The sequence below is a fragment of the Barbus barbus genome, assembly GCF_936440315.1.
Source record: "Barbus barbus genome assembly, chromosome: 33".
NCBI lineage: Eukaryota > Metazoa > Chordata > Actinopteri > Cypriniformes > Cyprinidae > Barbus > Barbus barbus.
Genome location: NC_136761.1, coordinates 2,017,287 through 2,030,316, shown reverse-complemented (window position 1 = coordinate 2,030,316; position 13,030 = coordinate 2,017,287).

The following is a 13,030-nucleotide window of genomic DNA, read 5'->3' as shown; positions in this document are numbered from 1 at the left end:
CTTTAAGGACACAAATGTCCTCATTGAAACCCATTAAAACTGCAATTTTTAATCCCAGGACCATTTAACTATAAAATTATGCAGTCTTTGTTAATAGGCCTTCATTCTGTTGGCAAGGCTTTAAAATTATTATTATTATTATTATTTTTTAATAGCAGCTGAGTCCTTAGCCATCTTCAAGAAACAGCTAAAAACACATATTTGACCCTCTAACTCTAGCACTCTCAGTTCTAATTATATTTTATCTATCTGTCTTCCTTTTATTAAAAAAAAAACAAAACACACACACTTGACCCTCTCTCTATCAATTGCATATTTATTCTCTAACTGCTAGCTTTTCTTGAAAAGCTAACACTATCTTTCTTTTTTCTATTCTATTTACTTGTTTCTTTAAAAAAAATTAAATAAATAAATAACTAGGTTTCTTTTTTTCTATATTCTATCTACTCGTTTTCTTAAACAAAAACAACCTTGCTACGTGTACTGTGTTAGGCTAACCGAGACTTGTCAGAGCATTTCCATGTTGATGCTCTTTTGTTGGTTTTGATTGCTTCTATTGCCCTCATTTGTAAGTCGCTTTGGATAAGTGTTTGCTAAAGGACTAAATGTAAATGTTTATTTTGATGCACAAGGGTTGAAGGTTCCATGCAATTTTGTTAATTCAAAATGCATTGGACACCTCAGTATTAAATACCCATCAGGGTTCTTCACATGAGACAAAGTATTCGGGAACCCTTTAATAGTCCACTTTAGACATTCTACTAACAGTAAGTAATTTTGCAACTACATGTCAACTAGCAGTTATTAGAGTATTAGTAGACTGTTTGCTTAATATCACCTTAAATCCTAACAGTTTACTCTGAGAGTTAGTAGATATGTAGTTGCAAAAGAATGAAAATGAGTTGACATGTACACAGTAAAATCCCCAGTGTTAAATCAACACTGCTCAGAGTGTATTTGGTCCTACTCCAAATAGTGTTAAAGTAACACTGAAGCAGAGTTAACGTTAATGAGATAATTAAGTGATTAATTAAATGATGATTGAGCATTAGTGAGGAACAGCTGCTGTTAACAAGCAGAATAACTGAAGAAAAAGAGAAACGCAAGAACTACAACTGACTTCAGCCACAGCCTTTGATAAAATCAACTGAAATTTACATTTACATTTAGTCATTTGGCAGACACTTTTATCCAAAGAATACAAATAAAAAATACAAAATACAATACAAAAAGCGATTAATCTTGAAGAGGCAATCAGACAGAGGAAGTGCTCGTAACACCAAGTCTCAGTCATTGTTCAAATAAGTACAAGCTAGTACTGCCGAAAGAGATGAGTTTTCAGTTGTTGCTTGAAGATTGCCAGGGATCCGGCGTTCCGGATAGGGGTGGGAAGATTATTCCACCAGCCAGGAATGGTGAACGAGAATGTTCTGGAGAGTGATTTTGAGCCTCTCTGTGATGGTACCACAAGGCGTCGCTCACTAGCAGATCTCAAACTTCTGGAGGGGATGTAGGTTCGTAATAGTGAGTGGAAGTAGGAGGGTGCGGAGCCTGTGGTAGTTCTGTACGCAAGCATCAGTGTCTTGAACTGGATGCGAGCTGCCACTGGTAGCCAGTGCAAGGAGATGAAGAGAGGTGTAACATGCACTCTTTTGGGTTCGTTGAAGATCAATCGTGCCGCTGCATTCTGAATCATTTGTAGAGGTTTGATTGTGTTTGATGGCAGACCAGCCAGAAGAGCATTGCAGTAGTCCAGTCTAGAAACAACAAGGGCCTGGACAAGAAGTTGCGCAGCATGCTCTGTCAGAAAGGGCCTGATCTTTCTGATGTTGTGTAGTGCAAACCTGCAGGATCGAGCGGTCTTTGCAATGTGCTCTTTGAATGTCAGCTGGTCATCAAAGATTACACCAAGATTTCTGACCGAAGTTGATGGGGTAATCATTGATGAGCCTAACTGAATCTTGAAGTCATGCTGTTGCGTTTACTACGTCATGGGTGTTCAGCAGCAATGTAACGCAGGTTAAGAGGTGGGAGGTTCATTTACCTGATTGGAGCACGGGCCAGTCAAGAGTTGAAACGTGGACCAGTAAAATCCCAAAACAGTGTGTTAAAATCCAGTAATGAATGAGCACGGACTATAAGCGGGAGCGAGTACTAGTTTTGGCATGTTGTCTCGTCAGGAGAGATGCGCCACCGGTAAGCTGCTGTTTTATCCATTGAGCTGCGGTTTAAGTTTGTTTGTCTGTTTACGCTGCCGCTGTGCTGCCGTTGTGTATGTGCACGGTTTGTATGCTTGATAACTGTTATTTTGGTTACGCTGATAAAACCTTGTTTGCGGTCTGATGGTTAACGTTGTCGGCTCAATAGTATCCGTGGCTATATTCCAGTAAATGTTTGAAATTGGAGCGTTTCACTGTCACACGAGTTATTTCCTGTTTGCGGTGCTGGATGGGTAATGTAGTTAATCGCTCTACATTGGTAATGGATTGCTATGCTCAGCATTGCTACTTAAAATTACACTCACTGTCTTTCACTTTAGGCCAACATACTGAGAACACTTTTGTGGGTTTGGGCTATTGGTTTAATATGTAACATTGACATTCATGTACATTTGGTGTGTGTGAAATTGTTGCATTTCTGTGTTTAGATGTATGTGCTTTGCTTAGTCATTCAGTTTAAACACTAAGTATATTATAATATTTATAATACTAAATACTGACTATATTTGGAATTTATATTTTTATTTATATTTGTATATTATTCAGATTTTATGGTATATTATGTATGTGGCTATCAATATTGTTGTTTACACCATAGCTTTTCTATTTCTACAGGTTTATAACCTGCTATTTGTGGACTAATCAACTGTATGTGAAAAAATTAAGATGAGTAAATAAAAAACCACAACGAGTCATAACAACGTGTCCTCTCCTGACGCCCCGTTCGGTGGGGAGATTCTTATAGAACCGAACACATGCTGTAGAGTCAGAGTGGCAGGGAAGACCAGAAGTTCCGTCTTTGCCAGGTTGAGCTGTAGGTGATGTTCTTTCATCCATGCCGAGATGTCCGCCAGGCAGCCTGAGATCCGTGCAGCTACCGTTGGGTCATCTGGTTGAAAAGAGAGATAAAGCTGTGTGTCATCGGCATAGCAGTGATAGGAGAAGCCATGTGCATGTATGATGGGACCCAGCGATATAGTGTATGTGGAGAAGAGGAGGGGTCCAAGAACCGATCCCTGAGGAACTCCAGTGACCAGTTGATGTGGTTTGGATACCTCCCCTACCCAGGCCACCCTGAAGGATCTACCGGTGAGATAGGATTCAAACCAGCGAAGTGGAATCCCAGTGATGCCCAGTGATAAGAGTGTAGACAGGAGAATCTGATGATTGACAGTGTCAAAAGCAGCAGAAAGATCCAGCAGAATGAGGACTGACGATTTGGAATCAGCCTTTGCAGTTCGCAGGGCTTCAGTGACTGAGAGTAGCGCAGTCTCTGTTGAATGGCCACTCCTGAAACCTGACTGTTTAGCATCCAGTTTGTTGTACTGTGAAAGAAACCACGAGAGCTGGTTGAAGACAACTCGTTCGAGTGTTTTCCCTATGAATGGAAGGAGAGAGACAGGTCTGTAGTTATCTAAAAGAGAAATGTTTAATGTAGGTTTTTTGATCAGTGGGGTTACCTGAGCCTGCTTGAATGCTGTGGGGAAGATGCCTGTGAGGAGAGAGGAGAGATGTGTTGATAATGTGTGTGAGTGCTGGTAAGAGTGTGGGAGCGATTGTTTGGAGAAGGTGTGAGGGGATCGGGTCGAGAGGACATGTTGTAGGATGGCTGGAGAGGAGAAGTTTGGATACGTCTGCCTCGGTGAGGGGACAGAATGAGAAGATGGGAGTTATAGCAGTGGATGTGGTTGATTGGAGGTCCTGTGGAGTTGAGAACTGGTTACTGATTGTTCTAGTTTTGTCTGTGAAAAAAGAGGCAAAGTCATCAGCGGTTATCAAAGTGGTGGGAGGTGGAGAAGGGGGACAGAGGAGAGAATTAAATGTTCTGAAGAGATTACGCATGTCTGGAGCGCTGGTGATCTTGTTGTGGAAATGTGAGGATTTGGCAGTGTGGACTTCAGTAGAGAAAGATGAAAGCAAAGACTGATACCTACTCAGGTCTGACGGATCGTTTGATTTGTGCCACTTTCTCTCTGCCGCTCTGAGTTTGGTCCGATTCTCATGAAGAACATCGGATAACCAGGGGTTAGAAGGAGCAGCCTGTGCTGGCCTGGAGGAGAGAGGACAGATGTCGTCTAGACAAGAGGTTAAGGTAGAGCATAAAGTGTCAGTGGCTGCATTTACATCCAGAAAAGAGAAGTGGGTAGGCGAGGGAAGAGAGGGGGATACTACAGAGGAAAGAAGGGAGGGGGAAAGGGAGCGTAGGTTGCGTCTGAAAGTAACCGGTAAGGGAGATGGTGGCACCTGGGTAGCAAAATGTAAAGTAAATGTAATGAAGAAATGGTCAGAGATATGTAGTGGTTGTACCAGAATGTTATCTGTAGAACAAGTGCGTGTGTAAATTAAGTCCAGTTGTTTACCTGATTTGTGCGTGCTAGTAGTGGTGAGGCGTTTGAGATCAAATGAAGCTAGGAGTGACTGGAAGTCTGTAGCATAAGGCCTGTCTAAGTGAATGTTGAAATCCAGGTCCAGCTCATCTAGGAAGGTTGGTGGTATTTGGCCCGGTGGACGATAGATTACCACAATCTGGAAATAAAAGAAGACATTAAATCTCTCAAGAACTCAGCAGAGGTGGAATTAAACAACTCCACAAACAGCATCATCTGCTTCACTCATTACTAACCAGATTTACTTTATTTCTGTCAGACATCTGCAGAAGATTTTATTGAGAATTAACAGAGGATCAGATGTTAATGTTTTATTGGTCAAAAAATGATGCCACCGTCATGGAGGTCGGTGTTTGCTGTAGTTGGACTCTTGACCCTTGTAAAACTTCTAAATAATTTCCTTCTAAGCAATTGCAATTATGTTTCACTGCACTTGAACATTGCTGAATCAGAAGCTTGATGTAACAGATTACTTTCTGCTTATAAAGCATTTGACTAATCAACACAAATTGGTTTCTCTCTCTCTGGTTATTGACTAAAATTCCTCAACTAATAAAAAGCCAAAAAAATATTAAACAAATGGCACGTAACACTTCAATAATGAAGAGATTCAGGTCAAGCTTTTAGACATTAACACATCATACGATCCACAACAGTGGTGACAATAAATATTCATACTGCAGAGCATGATGGGAGATTTTACTATGGTGTTACCCAGCAAGCACTGCAGTTTGAGATGTTTTGTTGATTGTCACCATTGTTGAGATTCATATGCTTATTCTTTTTTTTAATAAAGAGAGAACAATAGAAGAGAAAACAACAGAAGACACATCAGAGAAACTGCAGCAACAACCAACATCTGTATGAATCACAATAAATTCTAAATGTTAAATGTTATTGAGCAGCACACATAACTAATATTACAAAATAAGTTTTGAAGCAACAGCAGATTAAGACAATGTGAGTCTGTGAGCACCTGTTTTTACACCAATGTAAATGAGTGTACACCTGTGTGTGTGAGCGCGCTTGTGTTCATAAGGTTCCTCCATGTAAATGTTTAATAGTGTGTGTGGGGAACAACAGCCCCAACCCGCAAGGCATGAAGCAGGCATGGAAAAGATCCGGGCCCCAAACATCCGGAGGCCCCCCTGGGCACGGGACCCCCAGGAGAACCACCCCAGAAAAAAAGGGCAGAGGAGAGCCCGAAGGTGGGACATCCGACAGCCACAGTGTAGACGCCCCAGGGTGCTGTGGCGGCAAGCCCGCAGGCTCCGCCGGCAGCCGACCACACCAGGGCAGACCAGTCCCTGGGCCCGGAGATCCAAGGGCCCCCCACCCCCCAGCCGGGGCCCAGCAAAGCCAGTAGGGACAGGCCCCGCCAAGCGACCGCCGAAAGTGGGCCAGCGCTCACCCGAGCACCCTGACCCGGCGCGAGAAATCACCAATGCACCGGCGGCAACCTCCACCGGCAGGGCATGGTGGTGGGGTGGGGGTTGATTGAGATGAGGAGTGAGGTGGAGTCTAAGGCCCGACCTGACACATACACGTAGACGAACAAGCACACATATACACAAGCATACTTTCCCACCCTCATACACGCAAATGAATATTCACACCCTCGCCCCACATATAGACACACAAAAATGGACACGGTACCCACACTCACACTCCCCATATGCACTCTATACTCCTAGATCCAGGCACCACCACCCCCAAAGGGGTAATCAGTGCCCGATCCCGGAACTGAACCCCCTTCGCTCCGGCGTGGGGACAGGAAGACCACCCCGGTCCCCGCAGCAGCAGAGAAGACCACCAGCCTAGACCCCGACCAGGCGGCCAGCTCATCCTCACAGCCCCCGGACAGAGAACAGGGGTGTAAATAAAAAAAATAAAAAATAAAAATAAAAAAAATAAACCCCATGCTTCACCCCACCCGCTCAAATGTAGTGTTGGTGTGTGTTGTTCTAAGGTGCTTTAAAACAGGGGAGGGGCACCCTCCACATGCTTGTGTCAATTTGTCCCCTCCCTAGAGCCCTCAATGTCTATGTGCAACTTAAAATTGAGAAGTGCGCACTGGCACCAGCGGGAAGGCTGAATGAACAGACCGCCCTCCGGATGCCATTCAGTGTGCCCACCCCCAAGGCCCTATATGTATATGTCGTGTGACAGTAAGTAATGAGAATGTTTAAGCTGTAATGTGTGATTGAGATGCAGGTGGCCACGAGGAGACAGAAGAGTACCACCTCCCCCGCATCCCAGCGACGCACCCGCACCTCAAAACCCTACCTATGTGTTGGTGTGATGGAGCGGGAGAAGTGAAGCCTTAAGGATGGGGAGAAAAGCATCAGAGGGGGCAAAATACCCCTCCCCCTTTGGAGCCAGCTCCCCCGCTGACCCCCGTAGGCACCCCCGTTACCCCAAATCTGCCCAGGGCGGGGGGGCCCAGGCCCATCCAGACCAGGGCCCACGGCAGCCCGGGGCGGCCCACCAGACCCCACAGCAGAGGAAAAACTACCCCACCCCATCATTCAGTCAACTCCCAGACTACATAAGACAATGAGACACCCAGGTTAAGCCCGTTTACCCCGCCTCTATTGGCAGCGCTGCATGCAGCCGCCAGAAAAACAACACCCAAGAGTCACCAATACCCCACCCAGGCCAAGATCGCAGCCCCAGCGCCGAACCCCCCAAGAAACCCACCCCCAGGGAACTCCCAGATGCCCCAAGCCCATATGGCCACCCCATGCCAACAACAACAACAAAAAAACACCGCTGGACAGAATCGGGACCCTCACTCACACTAGGTGATGGAGCTGATCAAAGGAGCCCAGAGAGATTGATCTAATGTGGCAGCAGAAGCTGTGTCAAGACTTATATAATCCCACAAATGATCTCTATATTGGTTAATATTGAGATTATTTTTTATTTTTCCAGTTCAGGAGGACAGTCTTCTTAGCAATGCATAGGGCAGTAAAAGCCATGTGGATTGTGCTACCTTCTGTAGTGACACCATCTAGATTGCCCAACAAGCAGACTGAAGGAGAGGCTGGAATAGAACATTTAAGACACTTTGATAAGTCTTCACAAATCCTGTACCAGTACCTCTGAACAGGTGGACAGAACCATAGAGCGTGGATGTAATTGTCAGGTGTATTGCCTTGACAGTGTGAGCAGTTGTTAGAAGTTGTAAAACCCATCCTGAACATCCGATGACCTGTGTAGTGCACTCTATGCAGGATTTTGTATTGTATTAATTGTAAACCAGGATTTCTAATCAGTTCAAAGGTTTTTAAACATATCTGAGACCAGAAATTATGGTCCCATCTTACTGATAGATCTGCCTCCCATTTTGCAATAGGAAGTGATACTGATTAATCTATTTTGGAAAGTATCCTGTATATTTTAGACATTAATTTGGGGGTTTTGAGATTAAGAAAATCTGCCACACTTGGTGGTATTTGTAATTTGATATTAGACTTAAATTTTCTTTTTACAATAGATTTAATTTGTTGATATTCTAAAAATCTGTTCTTGTTAATCCCATATTGTTTAACTAATTTGTCAAAAGAAATAAAGTCTGTCCCTTCGAATATATGTTCCAGGTATTTAATACCTTTACAACTCCAATCTGTGAAGTTCATCATATTATTATTTAGCAATATGTCAGGATTGTTCCAGATGGGGGTACGTTTACATGGGATTAGTGAAGACTCAGTCATTTTTAGAAACTCCCACCATGCTGTCAGAGAAGAGCTGATACTGATGCTTTTGAAGCATACGTGTCGTTTGATGGTCAAGCTAATGAATGGCAGATCCGAAATCTCTATATTATTGCATATTGCCTGTTCTACATCTAGCCAAGGCTCATCTAAGAGGGTGTGTTTTAACCACCCTGAAATGTGTTGAAGCCTGTTGGCTAAGAAATAGTGGTGAAAGTTAGGTAGATCTAGTCCTCCTTTATCCTTGGTCTTTTGCAGCGTTTTTAAGCTAATACGCGGGGGTTTACCTTTCCAAAGGAATTTAGAGATGAAGGAGTCCAGAGATCTAAACCAGTCAGGTGATGGTTTGCTCGGGATCATTGCAAATAAATAATTAATTCTTGGCAAAACCATCATTTTTATTGAGGCGACTCTTCCCATGAGTGATATGGGTAGAGACTTCCATCTGGTTAGATCATCTTCTACAGTCTTTAAAAGTGGGGTGTGGTTTAATTTAATCAAATCTGCCAGCCTAGGAGAAACATTAATACCTAAATATTTAATATTTCCAGATTGCAGTGGAGTGGAAGAATTCTGGAAGGAGCAATTGATTGGAAGAACTGTTGATTTTAACCAGTTTATTGAATAATCTGAAACTCTTGAAAAAGAGTTTATTAATGTAATTACCTCAGAAAGAGTGGTTTGTGAATGCTGAAGAAAAAGTAACACATCATCTGCGTAAAGACTAACTTTATGTTCTACATTCTTACATTGAATGCCTTTAATCACTGTAGCCTGTCTAATTGCTGCTGCTAGTGGTTCAATAAAAACTGCAAACAGTGAGGGGGAGAGGGGGCATCCCTGCCTGGTGCCCCTCTTAAGATAGAAGCTAGAGGATGTTTGGGCATTTGTCCTGACACATGCTATTGGAGAATTATATAATATTTTTAACCAGTTTATGAAAGAGTTTCCAAAACCAAATTTGTGAAAAGTTGCAAATAGAAAATTCCAATTAACCATATCAAAAGCTTTTTCTGCATCTAGAGACAATATTGTAATTTGAAGGTTTCTATTGCATGAATAGTCTATCAAGTTAAGTAACCTATGTGTATTTGTTGAGGAGTGCCTCCCTTTTATGAAACCAGTTTGGTCGGAATGAATTATGAGAGGGGTTATCTTCTCTATTCTTTTTGAGATAGCTTTACATATTATTTTAGTGTCCACATTAATAAGGGATATTGGACGATAGCTGGTAGGCAATACAGGGTCTTTGCCTGGTTTTAGTAAGAGACTGATATTGGCAGAATTCATATTTGGTGGAAGTCTACCATTTTCCTTGGTTTCCTGCAACATTCTGTAGAATGTTGGTTCCAGAATTGCCCAGAATTCTTTATAGAATTCTGCTGGAAAACCATCTGGACCTGGAGCCTTTTTATTGGGCATACTGTTCAGGGCTTCCTGAAGTTCATCTAATGTCAGTGGAGAATCCAATGCCATTGCCTGATTGTCTGATAATTTCGGAAGAATTATATTGTCAAGAAATTGGTCAATTTCGTCTTTAGATGGGTTTATCTGTGGAGAATATAAAGATTTGTAAAAGTCCCTGAAAGTGTTGTTTATTCTTTCAGGGTCATATACTGTATCCCCAGTTAAATCTTTAACAGCACATATAGTTGTTTTTTCTTTATTTATTTTTAACTGGTTCGCTAGGAATTGACCTGATTTGTTACCATATTCAAATTCTTGCCAGCGAAGTCTTTGTGCTAAGAATTGAGTTTTTTTATTAATAATTTAATTTAATTCTAGTTTTGCTTTACATATTTTTTTCAGCATTTCCTGTTCCTGGGAGGATACGTAGGCTTCTTCTAAAAATGTTATGGTTTCTTCTAATTCCTGAATACGTTTATTTTCTCTTTTCTTTTTATGCGATGAGCATGAGATTATTCTACCTCTCATCACAGCTTTGCCTGCTTCCCAGAGGACAGATGCTGATGTTCCAGGCAGGTCATTATAGTCTAAATATAAAGCCCACTCTTCTTTAAAATATTTAATAAAATCGTTGTCTTTAAGCTCCAGTTATTACTTGGTGGAGTGGCCTTCTTATTTACTAGAGTTAAAGAAACAGCAGCATGATCGCTGACAGCTATAGGGTTTATCTCTGTGTCTGAAATGTCACTCAGCAGTGAGCTGCTGACTAGGAAATAATCCAGACGAGAATAAGAGTGATGGACATGTGAGAAGAAAGTATATTCCCTACCGTTGGGGTGAAAAGAACGCCATGCATCGCAAAGTCCATAGTCGCTCATGTACTGTTTAACTATATTTGTGGATTCCCAATTGCGCTGAGTTCCAGCTGTACTCAGCCTGTCCATTTCTGTATTTAGTCCAAAGTTGAGGTCTCCCCCAAGAACAAGTGCACAATCTAGGTGTTCAGAGAGTGCGGTAAAAAAACCGTGAAAAAAAGAGGGGTCGTCAACATTTGGACCATATATACTAACAATACATAACTTTTTGTCAAATATAGATAATTTAATGATTAGAAATCTACCTTCTGGATCTATAACTGTGTTGAGTACTGTGAAATTAACATTTTTATGTATTAAAATTGCTACCCCCCTTTGCCTAGAGTTATAGCAGGCTGAGAACACATTAGGAAACTCAGTTGTTTTAAGTTGATCTGCAGCTGTGGCAGGTCTATGAGTCTCTTGTAATAAAACAACGTCTGCCTGTAGTTTTTTAAGCTGGCTAAATATTTTTAACCTCTTTTCTCTGGAGCCAGCTCCATTCACATTCCATGTGACAAACCTCAGTGCGCCCATAGATGTGTGTGTGTAGCTAATGCTGCTCGCTGTGTGTGATGCTCAAATAAACAAAATATGAGCGGGCGTGTACGCGCTTGTATGCGAGTATGTCCTTCATGTCTGTGTGCGCTGTAAGGTCGGAGTGATTGCGTTGACGCTGAGTGTATATGTACATGGTCGTGCCGTGCAGATGTGTAATATAGGGTGTTGTGTGTAGTAAAGCAGGTGATCGGTGCAGTGAAAGGAGTTGGAAGTAAGAAAGACATACAAAGAAGCAAGCAGAGAGGCATGTAAGTAAAAAAACTTGACAGAAACGAAAACATTGCAACAACATTTAAACGCTTATTCTTGATGTCTGTGTGTGTATATAATATAGTTGTTAAAAAAATTCTATAAACATGGATTTACAATCATTCTCGATAACTGTTGGCTGCAACATTTTATTTTTATACTGTAGTGTTAGAGTTAGTTGTGCAAACCCTAAATATATAAATGGTGGTAGAATAACAATAAAAAAATCAAATAATCTGGCAAGTTCATAATGGTTATCTCATCACATAGAAGCATATATTATGTGTTCAGTGTAAAGCACTGACTTCTCTGCTTTACAGCAACATATGCACTGTTGCAAAGAAACATCTAACACAGAAAGTCAAGGGTCAAGAGCCCAACCAACGTAAACACTGATCTCCATGATGGTGCCATTGTTTTTAACCAATAAAGCATCAACATTTAAACCTCTGATCATTCTTAATAAGAGCTTCTGTAGTCATCTGACTGAAATAAAGTCAATCATGAATGAAGCTGGTGATTCTGTTTGTGGAGTTTAATCCTCCTCTGCTGAGATCTTGAGAGATTTAATGTCTTTTATTTCAGTTGATTTTATCAAAGGCTGTGGCTGAAGTCAGTTGTAGTTCTTGTGTTTCTCTTTTTCTTCAGTTATTCTGCTTGTTAATAGCAGCTGTTCCTCACTAATGCTCAATCAGCACTTAATTAATCACATAACTATCTCATTAACTATAACACTGCCTCAGTGTTACATTATAACTATTTGGAGTGGGACCAAATACACACTGAAGCAGTGTTGAATTAACACTGGGGATTTTACTGTGTAGTTACAAAGTTACTTACAGTTAGTAGAATCTCTAAAGTTGACTATCAAATTAAAGTGTAACCAAGTATTACTATTGAAGAATTGGAGTCAGGGCTCCTCCTCAAGTGTTTTCAGGCAATAATGCAAAGCAGACTCTTTCTCCTGTGATGCAGAGGTAAAGGTGATGGAGTCGTATCAGTGCTTCCAAAATGTGTGCAGAGCTTTTCTGGTTCAACCTCCTGCCTGTAGCTGATCTGAATTCTTGCTTTCCTTATCATATGAGCAAAATAAAGGCAAACCCCAAACCCAGGTAAGTCATTCAGCTATATAAGAAAAAGGTGTAACTTTATGAGGATTTAACTTTTTTTCCTATCCTTATCTTGTTGAGAGTCTTAAAGGGGTCATATGGCTTTGCTAAACAGAACATTATTTGGTGTATTTGGTGTAATGCAATGTGTTTATGTGGTTTAAGGTTAAAAAACACATTATTTTCCATATACTGTACATTATTGTTGCTCCTCTATGCTCCGTCTTTCTGAAACACAACGATTTTTACAAAGCTCATCGTTCTGAAAAGCGAGGTGTGCTCTGATTGGCCAGCAATCCAGTGCATTGTGATTGTCCGAATACCTCAACCGTGTAACGGAAATGTTACGTCCCTTACCGTATTGTGATGCCGTGTCTCGGCGCGACGAGACAAAACAATAAAACTCATTATAAACAAGGCATTTGTTGCATCCAGTGGGGACATAAGTACTTATTATAATGACTTATACTATCGCGCCGAGTAAACATTACCATGTCTGCATTTACAATGAAAACATACTTACAG